This window comes from Microcaecilia unicolor, chromosome 8 (genome assembly GCF_901765095.1).
Source record: "Microcaecilia unicolor chromosome 8, aMicUni1.1, whole genome shotgun sequence".
Taxonomy (NCBI): domain Eukaryota; kingdom Metazoa; phylum Chordata; class Amphibia; order Gymnophiona; family Siphonopidae; genus Microcaecilia; species Microcaecilia unicolor.
Genome location: NC_044038.1, coordinates 162152461 through 162167717, shown reverse-complemented (window position 1 = coordinate 162167717; position 15257 = coordinate 162152461).

The window sequence follows — 15257 nt, the reverse complement described above, 5'->3', positions numbered from 1 at the left end:
CCCGACTACTGGGTAGCTCTTGCGGCAATTTCATTTTTGGCGTGAGCCTGAAAAATACTTTTTACTTTTGGGAGTGCGTAACAGATGCACGTCAAGTGGCATTTGGTGAGCATAGGTCATTATCACCCAGTTACAGCATGAGTCTTTACTGCTAGGTCAATGGCTGGTCGGTAAGGTCTCAGACCAAAAATGGACACGCGGAAATTTTCATTTTGCCGCACGTGCATTTTTGGCAAAATTTTTTATATATTTAAATCTTTTTATTGATAAACGGCATCAGAAATACTTAGCTACAATGCTCATCATGAATTACAAAACCATATGCCCTTCGAGAGGCTAACATCGTGTAGACAGCACAGTTATATAAAATTCTTCCCCTTCTCCCTTCCGCTTCCCAATACTATACATTGTGTTCCGATATGCTGTAATGATTATCAAATTAGTTAACTAAATAGAACTCTTTCAACAAATAACCTACACAATAGCAAAACCGCCAATCCCTCCCTAATTCCCCCCCTAAATCCCCCCCCCTATCCTCTCCAATTTCCAAAAGTTCCTCAACAGTCAGTAAACCAGAAGATAACACAATCTGAAACATGAAAAATATTTGGACTCTATGGCAGAGACCCATTGGTCTATATATCATGTATATTATACCCGATATAGGAGCCCCCCCATCCTATCATATTCCCGGCCAGGCCAGAAGCCTTGTCTCTTATAACCTCCAGCCTGCCCTCCAAATCACCGACCATGAATGGCTGGTTCCTAATGACTAAAGCCCGCGGCATACTTCTATCCCCAATACCGAGGGCACCCAGCGTCAACCAAGTGCTCTAGAGAGAGCCCAGAGCCCGATATTCCCTAAACCCAACCTATCCCTCCCTCCCCCTCCGAAGCCCCCCCCCTCTAAACAAATATAATGCTATGCCTCACCCACCCTATCTCGTACTACCCAACCCCCCCTCCCCACCCTACATGTGTGATAACTAAATGTTCAAAATGTAACTTCTTCCTTTCGGGGGTAATGTCATCCACAATGGCTCCCACATTTCCCGAAACCGGGTTCCCCGGATACTGTCCATTTTCTGAACCCCACACCTATCTAGTCTCATTTGTTGGATTAACTGCGTTCTCCACAGCAAAATATTAGGGCCCTGAGACGTTAACCAGGAAGTCAAAATTGTGTTGATCCCGAAATAAATGGCCAAAGGCATAAATCTCTTAAATCCCACTGGAGGTCGTGTCGTAAATTTAAGACTATTAAATAACATCAAGGGGTCACAGGTCAGAGTACATCCCCACCACGAGTCTATAGTCCTAAGCACTTCCATCCAGAAGCTCTTCACTTGCGGGCAGAGCCAGAACATATGCCCTAAGGTAGCCACGGCCCCTCCACACTTTGGGCATGCTCCTGAGGTAGAAATCTTTGCTTTAAATGCGCGACGTGGAGAGATGTGTAATCTTAATAGGAATCTATATAGTTTTTCACGCTGTATTACCGACAAACGCCGCTTATATAAACCTTTTAGGTATGCTTTACACACCTCCTCTGTTACCTCACAGTTTAAATCTTTTGACCAGTCTGCTGCCAAAGACGCACAGTGGAGCTCCGTGGTCGTATCCTTTAACTGCTGATGATGAAATTTTAAAGGCACACACAGCTGAGCTCCCAACGTATAAGCCTCAGAAAGAATATCAGTGACATCCTCCGTCAAGTCCGTCCAGGTTAGAGTCTTGACATAATGTCTTAATTGGAGGTAAGCAAAAAATTGTCCCGCTGGAATCCCATACTGTTGTTGCAAGTGAACAAAGGGGCGAACCTGTCCTTCCTCATTTATGACATGCACCAAGTATATAATACCCCTCTTTTCCCATAGCTTGAATACGCTAGCTCCCTGGCCCGGTGGGAAATCCGGATTATTACAAATAGAAAGATACGGCGTGGCTTTAGCGGATAACTGATGACGACGGCATAACCATCTCCAAGTCGCCCTTAAAGAGCCCAGCAATGGATGGTGTTTCAAAGCATCCCTCGGCAGTCTACCCCCTGAGTGCAACAAATGGCTAAAATGGATCCCCGGGAAAAGAGAAGTCTCCACGGCTGTCAAAGAGAAGTCCGAGGAGCCTCTGAACCAGCCGTTTATGTGCCTCATGGAACACGCCGCTGTTAATGACCGAAGATCTAAAAGTCCCATACCACCATATTCTCTAGGGGTGGAGATCATCGACAGCTTGAGCCTTGGGCGTTTCCCTCTCCACAGGTATGTCTGCAACATCTTCCCCAGCCTCCTCTCATCCCTCCTTTTAAGAAACAGAGGGAGTTGTTGAAAAACATATACCCACTTCGGTACAACCATCATGTTGAACAGCGCTATCCTTCCCCATAGCGATAAAGGCAACGCTTGCCACACCGTCAACTGCTTTTCCGTCATCTCCAAGAGCACCTTAACATTACGTTCGTATAGTGAAGCTAAGTCTCTAGGGATAAATATCCCCAAATATTTTAACGCTTCAGCCTCCCATCGGAGCGGAAATTGACCGTCCCATACCTGCATCACCTCATCCTCCAACGCCAGTGCACACGATTTTTGAAGATTAAGTGAGAACCCAGACAATGCACCATATTGCGCCATCTTCGTTAAAACATGCTCTAGGGAAGACTGAGGCCCCGCAAGCAGCAGCATGATGTCATCCGCATACGCCAGTGCTCTAAGCTCCTCCCCGCCAACATTAACACCCCGGATCTCCGGTATCTTGTTGATGATCAGCAACAAGGGTTCCAAGGAAAGGTCAAATAAAAGTGGTGATAAGGGACAACCCTGCCGTGTGCCACGTTGCACTGCAAACGATGCTGACCGACTCCCATTTGCCACAACCTGCACCCTCATGCCAGAATAAAGCGCCTGTATAGCCCTGAGAAACCCTTTAGGGAATCCCACCCATTCTAAGACATGAAACAAGTACCCCCAGTCTACCTGATCGAAAGCTTTAGCAGCATCCAAGCTGGCCACTAACAAAGGTGACTGAGTATACTTGCTATGTGCCATAGCCAGTAGAATTCTACAGACGTGTATAACCGACTGCCTACGAGGAATAAACCCCACCTGTGCGGCACCAACCACCTCTGTGATCAACTTAGCCAATCTAGTGGCCATCATCTTCGAGAGGAGTTTAATGTCTACATTGATCAGAGAGATCGGTCTGTACGAGGCCGGATCATCTGAGGGTCTGCCCGGCTTTAGTATAAGCGAGATAAGAGCCGTGTTTTCCCTTCCTGGGATTGCACCCGCCTGTATAATCGCCTGTAAGTAATCAAGCAACGCGCCTCCAACATGAGCCTGCATCAGTTTGAAGAATTCTCCCGAAAAACCATCTTCTCCAGGCGCAGTATGAGGTCGCAATCCCTTAATTGCTCTCTGTAGCTCTCTCATCTGAAACGGCATATCCAACTCTGCCACCGCCTGCGCTGACAATTGGGGCATCCCCGCCCGAGCCAAGAATTCCTTCACTTTATCTTTATCTACTGGCTCTCCCTCCCTATAGACAGTCTGAAAATGCTCCTGCAATATCTGAAGTAATCGCTCAGGTCGGTTTACCACCACTCCCGTGGCATCTCTCAGGGCCGTGATAGTCCGGGAGCCCCCCTTGGTCTTAACCAAGCGTGCCAACAATCCACCCGTGCGATTCCCAAATCTGTGGAAACGATATTTTTGATATAGAAAACCACGCTGTGTGTGCTCATGCAGTAAAGTATTAATAGACACTTGCAGTGCCACATATGCGTCTTTGTTAGCTTGAGTCGGAGAATGAAGACTTAAAAACTTGGCCTTTCTCAATTGCCCCTGTAAATTTATGAGGCTAGCTGTGACCTTCTTACGCCGCGCAGCCATATAGGATATTATCTCGCCTCGCAAAACAGCCTTAGCTGCACACCAAAACAATTGAGGGTTAGTTTTGTGCTGCTCATTGTGGGAGACGTACTCCCCCCACAGCCCCCTCACAAACTCCTGAAACTCTGTGTCCATAACCAGGTAACCCGGGAATCGCCAGTTCAGAACAGGTCTAAAGTTACCAGGCGATTCCAATTCTACCCAAACAGGGGCATGATCTGCAACCACCACTTCCTCCAAGTGAGATTTCAAAACAAAGGGAAAAAGCGATGTAGATGTAAAAATAAAATCCAGTCTTGCCCAAGATCCATGAGCCCGAGACCTGTGAGAGAAGTCTCGCTCCCCAGGATGTAGGACCCTCCAGGCATCCACTAGATCTAGTGTAGCCGCAAACTCCTGCAATACCCCCCGCTCCGGTCCTCCCACACTCCCGGAGCTGCGAGAACCCGTACAGTCCAGTTCGAGATCAAGCAGTGTATTCATGTCCCCCGTAAGGATAAGGTTTTTACCCTGATATGGTAGAAGGGCCCTTAATAACTCCGGGAAGAATTTCTTATCATAGGGGGTTGGGGCATATATGGTCAGTAGATACACTTCCCTGCCTTGCAACCACAACTTTAGTAAAATATATCTACCCATGGGATCCTGCAATAGTACCTCCGATGTTACTACCAACTTCTTGTGAAATAAGATAGCCACACCGCTCCTTCTACCTCCCGATGATACAGAGTGAACTTGCCCCACCCAGGATCTGCACAACTTGGCATGTTCTTCCCCAGACAGTCTGGTCTCTTGAAGACAGGCTATGTCTGCCTTAAGGCGCTTTAAATGAGACAGTATTTTAGTTCTTTTGGTCGGAGATGTGATGCCCCCCACATTCCAGGTGACTATTTTACAGTTAGACATCCCAGCCCATGAAGTGCTAGATAGCCACAACCATTCATTTCGGTGAATCCAGGGGCCCAGCCTCCCCCCGGATCCCATCTAAAGAACATATTCAAGCCCATTGGTAACCTAAAACTGACCCAACGACCAGCCTGTACAACTTCCCCCTGGGAAGCACAACACACACATGTTCCTCTACCCACCCCCAACCCCCACAAAAGAACTCCCCACATCCATAGTACAGTAATACCTTTACACTCATCCCCATAGCCCCCCCTCCAACCAGCCCCCCCGCCCAGCAACATCCTTCCCATTCTCCCTCCCCCCTCCTCCCACCCTCCCTCCACCCCCCAAACCCCCATGACTACCACCCATAACTGGAATGAGACACTCATCCAGAAGAGTCAGAAAATGCTGAAGTCCCCGCCCCATCCCCCGCCATACTAGATCCTTCAGATCCCCGTTCGCTCAAGAACTGTTCATAGTTCATGTAGTGTGAGCTCCCATTAGTTGCAAATACTTATCGTTCGTGCACATTACTGCCAAAATTGTCAAGGCACTCCCAGTTCATCTCTTGATTGCATCCTCTGGTGCAGCCACCTTCCCAGTACAATTGAGAAACTCCGTTGCTCCCTGCACCGAATCAAATGAGGACCATGTGCCTTCATGCAGCACCTTTAATGTGGCAGGGTAAAGCAGCATAAATCTGATTTTCTTTTCCACCAGAGAGGTGCAGAGAGGGTGGAAGCGGCGTCTCCTCTCCTGCACCCCCGCCGAGTAGTCCTGAAAAATACGGATCTGCGCACCATCATACCTCAGTGTGTCTCTTTTTGCTCTGTATCCAAGCAATATCTCTTCTTTGTGGGAGTAGTTGTGAATCTTAATAATCACAACGCGTGGCTTTGGACTCTCCAGCTTCAGTCGGCCCAGTCTGTGCGCTCTCTCAATGCACAGTGGACCATAACTATCTGACAGGGCATACTCTTTAATGAGCCACTGCTCTAACAAGAAACTTAAGTTCTTCTCTGGTAGCTTTTCTGGCAAACCCACAATTCTTAAATTACTCCTGCGAGCTCGGTTCTCTAGATCCTCTATCTTGTCTTGCTGTGTCTGCAGTTTCTCTTTCAATTGGACGAGTTCCGGCGCCACGCGGGTCCAGGTGTCTTCCATGTCAGAGACTCTCCGCTCCACCTCTGTCAGCCGCTTGTTAGATTCTAGCAGCATGGTATCCAGCTTTTCAAATCGCCCATTCAGCTCTGTAAATCTCAGCTCCAGCGCTGCTCCCATTGCAGCTGTAATCTGCTCCATTTGTTTAGCCGAGAATTCATCTCCCGCACACGCGGCGCCGCTCGTCATCTTGGATTCTCCTCCCGCCAACGCCACCTTCTCCCTCTCCGCTTTCACAGTCTTTTTTGAGCTCCCTGCAGGCATCGATATCATGTATTTGTCCATACGCTGTTCCCACAGCGCATCGGAAGAAAAACTCCTTCGCTACAGGCAGCAATCAGTCACAATTGGCAGTAAACGGAGCGGGGACCTTGGAGCGAAGCAGCGCTACACCCTTCACTCGCAACGCATCACGTGACTCTCTGGCAAAAGTTTTTTAAAAGGCCCTTTTTACAGGTGAGCTAAAAAATGGATCGGTGCACACCCAAAACCTGCGCCTACACTACTGCAAGCCATTTTTTCAGCGTGCCTTTGTAAAAGGACCCCATAGATAGTAAGAGAGTAAGAGGAGTTAGAAAATAAGGTGACTAATGTAAAGAAAGTTGCACATGTTGTCTTATACTTACACAGCGAGAAATAGATTGATATGTATAAATCAAGGTCTAATTTTTACAGTTTAGCTTAAATGATGATATTATTTTACTGAGGAGGAACAATGCCTTTTTTGATTAGAAGATTACAAATTTCTGTTTTCTTGCAGCTATAGTATCTATCCAGTCCAATGTACTTCTATAAGGATGTAAGGAATCTCTCCTTCACACATTTTTCTTCTGATAGCTTACAGAAATCAATTCAGTCCGTACACAGAGAGATTTTAATATTTGACATCAGTCTGAGTTTCATAAATTTGCTTATATTCCTATGTCAGCCTCCAGTCTCCAAAATATCCTCACACTAATCCCGACTATTACCTGCACTAGTAAAGATTTTGCAGAAAAGGTAAAGCAAAAACAGCATAGAGGAAACAAGAAAGAGGAGAAGGAGAAGGGAAATAATAGGAGGAATAAAAGAATACTACCTCACATTTTACAAGGCACAGATGAAGGGGATGAACATTTTGAAGAGCTGCTTCAGAGGAGCTTTTTCCTTCACCAGAAGCAAGCATGATAAATTATTTGTGACTGTGACACATGCCGGAGAATTTCACTACCTCAGAGTTCATTACAAGGAACTTCAGTGAGGTCAGCAAAGATCCTTTACAAGGACAGAGTAGCAGAGGTGCAGGAATGAATGAAAGATAAACTCATAAGTGAGCAGACTTGTGCTAATAAAAAAAAATGACAGTGCTTAGTGAAACAGAACATGATTTTCCCACTGGACTATCAGAGCATTAATTAACAGTTTATTAAACATCTACAACTACATTATAACTAGGGTCTATGATTTTTGGTTATAACATAAAAACCCTGATAAAATACCCCCAGTAGGGAATTTGAGGCTTCTGGTTAAAACTCTCTACACTCCCCTTCCTTGGACATTCCAGTGATGTCACTTAACAGCTGCCATTGTGGCCAGATGGTGTCATTGGAGTGGTCACTGCAGCAATGTCCTTTTGCTGTTGTGGGAGGTGATACTGAGACTGGGAGAAGGGGAGATTGATGCTGGAGCTGGGAGAAGGGAAGGTTGATGCTGTTCAGGGAGAAGGGGAGGTGCTATTGTTCCTGGGAGAAGAGAAGGTTGATGCTGCACTTGGAAGAAGGGGGTGATGGTTGGGCTGGGAATTTGGGATTGAAGCTGGAGCTGAGGCTGGGGCCTGACTCTGGCAGAAACTGGGGGTGGAGGCAGGAGGAGGCGGCTGTTAGTATAAAACCACTTGAAAATTATGATTTGGGTCATTGAATGGAATCTACCTTAAAAAAACAGATTTTTTTTGTGACATCAATACATCAAATCCCTTATTTTTCTGACTCTGGGAAAGCATCCAATTACCTCAAAAATAAACTTCTAAAATTCTACATGATAAATACCTAGATTCAGAAGCTCTAATTTCAAATAGGCGATTAAGTAGAGAATAGGAGATTAGAAAGCCACTGGAGTAACCTCCCCTTCTCCCAATCTCCCCTTTGCTCATTGTAGATCATTACAATGAATTTGTGTTCCATGCAAAATGGATATAAAATAGTATCATTTGTGAAATAATGACACTTCTGAACTCAACTTAGTGTTATGTACTGAGTCTATTCAAAGACCTAAACATGGGGCTCTAGTTACCAAGAACTGACTCCAATCTTTAATCCCATTCTTTACTGAATCTAGTTGATGACATGATAAAATAAATCACTTACAGTTTTGTTGTGACAGATTAAGGATTCTGTACATACAGAGTGAGTCTTTGTCTGTGAATAGCCCATCTCCTTGAAAGGAGAAACTGTCAGTGTCTGGTACTTTGAATACTGAAACACCGGACTAACATAAATCGCAGCAGCAGCCACACAGATAAAAAAAATCACTATGGCTTACTACCCTGAGAGGAAAAAACAAGCAGTAGTTTGCTGCCTCAACATGGAGAGTTCTAGCCCTCGTCAAATTGGATCTATGACTTAGGTACAGCTACCATCTCTCTCAATTCTCTCAGAAAGCAATTGGAGGGAGGAGAATTCCGTTCCTTCCAGCATGCTCTGAGGCAGGAAGCAACAACAAAGCTAAAAGAGGCATGAGAGGTGTTCATAAGGGCTAATCACAGAGGACCACAGAAATGCAGGGATCTGATTCTTATACATAGCTTAATAAATATACAAACATGTAATCTGTCACAAGCAGACAGCACAAGCTGCCACATGCAACGGGGGCAGAACAATGACCATGGGCGTGCTTTTTACATTATCATTAGGCAGGAATGGGTGTTCTTCATTTTATTGCACTGGTTCCTAATTATTTTTTTGTCATCTTTATGTTGATTTAGTGGTGACTATTGTATATTGTTACTTTTTGCATTGTAATTTATTTTATGTGTAATTTGCTTTGGGCTTAACTTCCCATGAAATAAATAAATACATAGTGGTCAATATTCAATGGCACTTGCCCAGTTAGCTGGTGCCACTAACCAGATAAGTGCTAGCCAGTGGAATATCCAGCAGCACTAACTGAATAATGCCACTGAATATTTTCTCTGACCATCTTTGCACTATCCAGGGTCACATGTTAAGACCACTTTTACCACATGGGTAAAATGGCTGCTTTTTCTATTTTCTGTATTAATGGCCACATACACTAATTTTCCCATTAGCGCATAGCCATTAGCTTGTGAGTCCCTACCACCACCTATTTTGTAGGCAGTAAGGGCTCATGCGCTAATCAGGATCTAATTGGTTAGCACGCAGCAATGTTGCTGTGCTAACCAATTAGCAGAGAACACACCTACTCTCCACCCCCTACCCGCCCTCAGCACTAAAAAATAAAATCTACTTTTTAGGCCTTGGGAAGCATGCGCCAATCACAAAATTAGCACAGGATTTCTGAGTGCACCCCGCAGTAAGGCTTTTTTTTGCTGCAGTAAGCACATTTTAGTGCTTACCATAGTTTAATAAAAGGACCCCTATATATGGTTAGTTATCCAGTAATTGGCTTGAATCTCACTAACTGGATTGCCACCAGTCAGCACTGAATCCAGATATTCATCACTGGCAATACCTAGACCAGAGATTCCCAAAACTGGTCCTGGAGGCACCTCAGTCAATTAGGTTTTCAGGATATCCACAATGAATATTCATGAGAGAGATTTGAATGCAGTGGAGGCAGTGCATGCAAATCTCTCTCATGAATATTCATTGTGGGTGTCCTGAAAACATGACTGGCTGGAGTGCCTCCAGGATCAGGTTTGGGAACCACTGACCTAGACTCAATTGCCCTCCCCTTGTCCCTTCCTTCCTTCTCACCCATTACTTCCCTCACCTGTAACTGTTGTCTGTCTGTATTATTTAGACTGTAAGCTCTTTTGAGCAGGGACTGTCTCTTTGTATCAGGTGTTCAGCACTGTGTGCGTCTGGTAGCACTATACAAATGCTAATAATCTAATATAATAAAACGCACCGTGAACGTTCTAATGAGGACAACGTTCTGAAGCCATCTGACGTCACTCCCTGAGTCCCTGGCTGTAGGGTTCGTGGCGTTCATGGTGTGAAGCCACCCAGCCGTCTCTGCCCCGCCCTCGCGTCTAAACAAACAAATCCGGAAGCGAAGCGTCAGGGAAGGAGGCGGTGCTCCCGACGTCTAGCCTTCCCTTCGCTGTGTTCCGCCTTCAAAAAAAGGCGGAACACAGCGAAGGGAAAGCTAGACGTCGGGAGCGCCGCCTCCTTCCCCGACGCTTCGCTGCCGGAAACGCCACGGAGGTAAAGTTAAAAAGAATTTAAAAAACAAAAAAGGGATGCATGGATGCGAAGGGGGGGGGGAGAAGAGGGCGGGCCAGGCTGGGACATGGGAGAGAGAGGAGCATGGATGCAAGGGGGGGCCATGGAAGGGAGAGAGGGGACTTGCTGGAAAAGGATGAATGGAGGCAGCAGGGGACAGAGGAGCATGGATTGGGAGGGCAGGGCTCAGGGAAAGAGGGAAATTGCTGAAAAGGGATGAATGGAGGGGGCAAGGGACAGAGGAGCATGGATGGGCATGGATTGGGAGGGCAGGACTCAGGGAGAGAGGGAAATTGCTGGATAGGGATGAATAGAGGGGACAGATGGGCATGGATGGATATGGATTGCAGGGCAGGCCTCAGGCAGAGAGGGCAATTGCTGGATAGGGATGAATGGAGGGGCCAGGTGACAGAGGAGCATGGATGGGCATGGATGGAAGGGCAGGACTCAGGGAGAGGGGACTTGCTGGATAGGGATGAATGGAGGGGACAGATGGGCATGGATGGATATGGATTGCAGGGCAGGCCTCAGGCAGAGAGGGGAAATGCTGGATAGGGATGAATGGAGGGGGCAGTGCCCATGGAGAGAGGGGAATTGCTGGAAATGGATGAATGGAGGGGGCAGGGGACAGAGGAGCATGGATGGGCATGGATTGGGAGGGCAGGACTCAGGGAGAGAGGGAAATTGCTGGATAGGGATGAATAGAGGGGACAGATGGGCATGGATGGATATGGATTGCAGGGCAGGCCTAAGGGAGAGAGGGCAATTGCTGGATAGTGATGAATGGAGGGGCCAGGTGACAGAGGAGCATTGATGGGCATGGATTGGAAGGGCAGGACTCAGGGAGAGGGGAATTGCTGGATAGGGATGAATGGAGGGGACAGATGGGCATGGATGGATATGGATTGCAGGGCAGGCCTCAGGCAGAGAGGGGAAATGCAGGATAGGGATGAATGGAGGGGGCAGGTGACAGAGAAACATGGATGGCCATGGATTGGGAGGGCAGGGCTCAGGGAGAGACTCACTCTCTCTCTCACACACTCACACTTTCACTCTGACTCTCAAACAGTCACTCTCACATACACTCTCCCAAACATACACACTCCGAGGAAAACCTTGCTAGCGCCCGTTTCATTTGTGTCAGAAACGGGCCTTTTTTACTAGTAATAATAATAATATTTAACCATGGTCGCTAGTGGTTAAAAAAAATTACTAATCACCATAGCCGAATATCAGGGATATAATTTATAGGGATGTGTGTCATTTTAAAATGGTATAAAAACGCAGACGATGGGGCCTTTTTACAAAGCCACTCTACTGATTCCCGGAATGGCAAATGAGAGGAAGCCCATTCAATTCCTATGGGCTTCCCCTCATTTGCCGCGCGGAAATCGCTAGTGCAGATTTGTAAAAGAAGCCCAAAATGAGCTTCATTTAGCATGTTAAGGGGTTCTTTTACAAGGGTGTGTTAGTGTTTTTAGCGACGCCCAAATATTTCTATGCATATAATACTGACAACTATTCAAGTACAAAATTCCTTTATTAAATTTCAATAAGCAAAAATGAATTAAAAGTCTATTAAACTACTAATATATACCCATCCACTCACACTCTTACATACAAACCACATCCACCTCTCATGCACTTACACCTCTCATGCACAATCACCAATCATTAACCTTCTCATCAATATAGCATATTGTGTAACCAGGGGCCAACTGAATAGACATAGCGTTGCATTCAGATTAATATAGTTCAACTTTTGCTGATATTACATAAGTCAGATGTATAGCTAACATTTAACTCCAAGTATATTGGTTCATCTTCACTGATATTGCTTCAATCAAATGTTTAAAGAGTGAGGCGGCTGTGCTTAAATACAACTATATTGTAAAATATTTACCTGTTGTGTGTAAATTGTTATCACATATATTTCTACTAGTAAAAAAAGGCTCGTTTCTGACACAAATGAAATGGGTGCTAGCAAGGTTTTCCTCGGAGTGTGTATGGTTGAGAGAGAGTGTGTGTGAGAGATGGAGTGTGTGTGTCATAGAGAGAATGAGACAGAGACAGAGACAGCGTGTGTGTGTGTTTGTGTGAGAGTGTGTGAGAGACAGAATGTTTATGTGTGTGAGAGTGTGTGTGTGTGACAGAGAGATAGAGTGTGATAGACAGGGAGTGTGTCAGAGAGAGTGTATGTGAAAGACAGTGAGTGAGTGAGTGTGAGCCCCCACCCCCCTCTCGCAGGGCCCCCGCCCCCACCTCTCTGGTCTCAGGACCCCCTCCCCACCTCCCTCTCCCCTGCCCCGCCTCCAGCCATCCATGTCCAGCGACCCTCCCCCCCGGCGCATCAAACCCCCTCGCCACCCGCAGCTGCCAGTGGTAATGGTGTCTGGCCGCTGCTGCTTCCCCTGTTGAGCAGCAGCGGCCGCAACAAAAAGAAAAGAAGCGATAAATATTTTTAAACCCAGCCCAAATCATTCGCAAATGCCCGAGTCTTACAACGCAGTCTCTGCAGCCACTCCTCCTCTCGCCTGTCACGTCACTGCGCTCCTACGGGGTCTTACTCCAGTGACGTGGAGGCGAGAGGTGGAGCGGCTGCAGAGACTGCGTTGTAAGACTCAGGCATTTGCGAATGATTTGGGCGGGGTTTTAAAACATTTATCACTTCTTTTCTTTTTGTAGCAGCCGCTGCTGCTCAACAGGAGAAGCAGCAGCGGCCAGACAGCATTACTACTGGCATCTGCGGGTGGCGATGGGGTTTGATGCGCTGGGGGGGGGGGGGGGTGTTGATGTGCTTTGGGTGGGAGGAGGGGGTGTTTGATGTGCTTGGGGGGGAGGGGGTGTTTGATGTGCTGAGGGGGGGGGGTTCTGTGGTGCCGCGCTTGTAGTTTTTTGATGCGCCGCTCCCTGCCACTGACAGCTGATTCCCAGGCAGGGGGAGGAGTAGGGAAACACGCTCCGCCTGGGAATCAGCTGTTAGTGACGTCATCCTGACTACGGAGCCTAGCTCAGCAACTCCAGGAGCCACGGACACAGGCAGCTACTTTAGAACGTTGGAGGTGAGAATTATTATATAGAATGGGTGTCTCTAGCATTTAGCGTGCACTAATCATTAGCATGCACTAAAACTGCTAGTGTGCCTTTGTAAAAGACTCCCTAATTGCATTAGCATGCACTAAGCTTTAATAAAAGGCCTCAATATCAGCTGCGTTGTTTTGTGCTGTCTTCTATCTATAACAACAAAATACTAACAAACTTCCATTTTTTCTGCCATTAAATCATTTCAGCATAAGCTAAAATGCTGTAGCATGTGCTATTAATAAAGCATGAGTGCTGTAAAAATATAGCATAGGATAAAAGGAAACAAAAGACTGTGATCTATGAGGGAAAACAAATCAGCGAAACAAAATGACATAATGGCATAAAACAGTTTTCCATGCACACCTCTTGTGATTTAACTTGTGCAGTTTGCACAGAAATTTCTTTAGCCCAAAGGAACTCAGGGGTCCTTTTACTAAGGTGCGCTGAAAAATGGCCTGTGGTAGTGTAGGCGCGGGTTTTGGGCACGCGCAGAATCATTTTTCAGCGCACCTGTAAAAAAGGCCTTTTTTAAAATTTTTGGCGAAAATGGACGTGCGGCAAAATGAAAAATGCCACGCGTCCAGCAGTGGCGTAGCCAGACCTGACATTTTGGCTGGGCCCAGAGCTAATATGGGTGAGCACTAGATAGATAGATAGATAGATAGATAGATAGATAGATAGATAGATAGATAGATAGATAGATAGATAGATAGATAGATAGATAGATAGATAGGTAGTGAAGTGCTTACCCCACCCAGAAATTCCACAACAATACATTTTAATAGTGCCCAGGCCCCAGCTAGTTTAATTTTTAAAAAATTACACGATGTTAAAAATATGATGTAAAAAAAAGCATTTAAAATTTTATTACCTGCAGTGCTGGGCTGGCAGCTGCTTGGAACTCGTCTCAAAGAACTTTTCCCACGTTTCCAGGGCCAGGCTCGCACTAGCTCAATGCTCAACCCTGTAAGCGACAGCGTGCACTGCGTGCAGCTATTGTTTAGCTTGCCTTGATGGCCAAGAGCGAGTGGAGCGAGAGCGAGGTTGAGCTGAGGCTGAGCACGCCGCCACGCACAGCCACGTCATACCACGTAGGATGGAACGAGCATCGCGACACGATCTGCATTTCAGTGCCACTGCCACTGCGTGCCGTGCCGACCTGAATCTGCCTCTCTGCAAGCCCGAAAGGTAGGTGGGCTGGACTCTGGAGATCAGCTGAGCGGGTGCCGTGCCGTGGTACGCTACGCGATGACTCACACTGTGGAAAAAGGCTGCTGCAGTGTGTGCGCTTGGGTGGGCGGGCCTGAGCCGAGATTGGATGGGCTGTAATTGGGCAGTAATGACCTACATGCCAAATGCCACTTGGCGCGCGTCCAATACGTGCAGCAGAAAATAAAAATTCTTTTTCGGCCGCACATATCGGACATGCAGCAAAAATGAAATTACCGCAAGAGCCATGCGGTAACTCCATTTTGGCACACATTGGGCGCACGTAGACAATTATGCGGCTTAGTAAAAGGGCCCCTCAGGTAAGAGGCTGCTCTGAACTTTCTGCTGAACTGCACTGCACAAGAAGGGCCATTCACTTGCCCGAGTTTTATGATTTCATAGACTGGTAGAATTTCTGTGAGAAAGAACCACTTTGCGATGTACAATCCCCTCAGAAAATGTTTATAAGCTGCAACAAATTTGCAAGATGTTCACCTGGCCAATATCTCTGCTGTTATGCACACGTTATACAACCTGCAATCTTTCTCTGAAATGCAACAAGAGAGCATGAAGCACATTTACAGTTAGAAAGGAGCATAGCCAAGGTGGAGGTCTG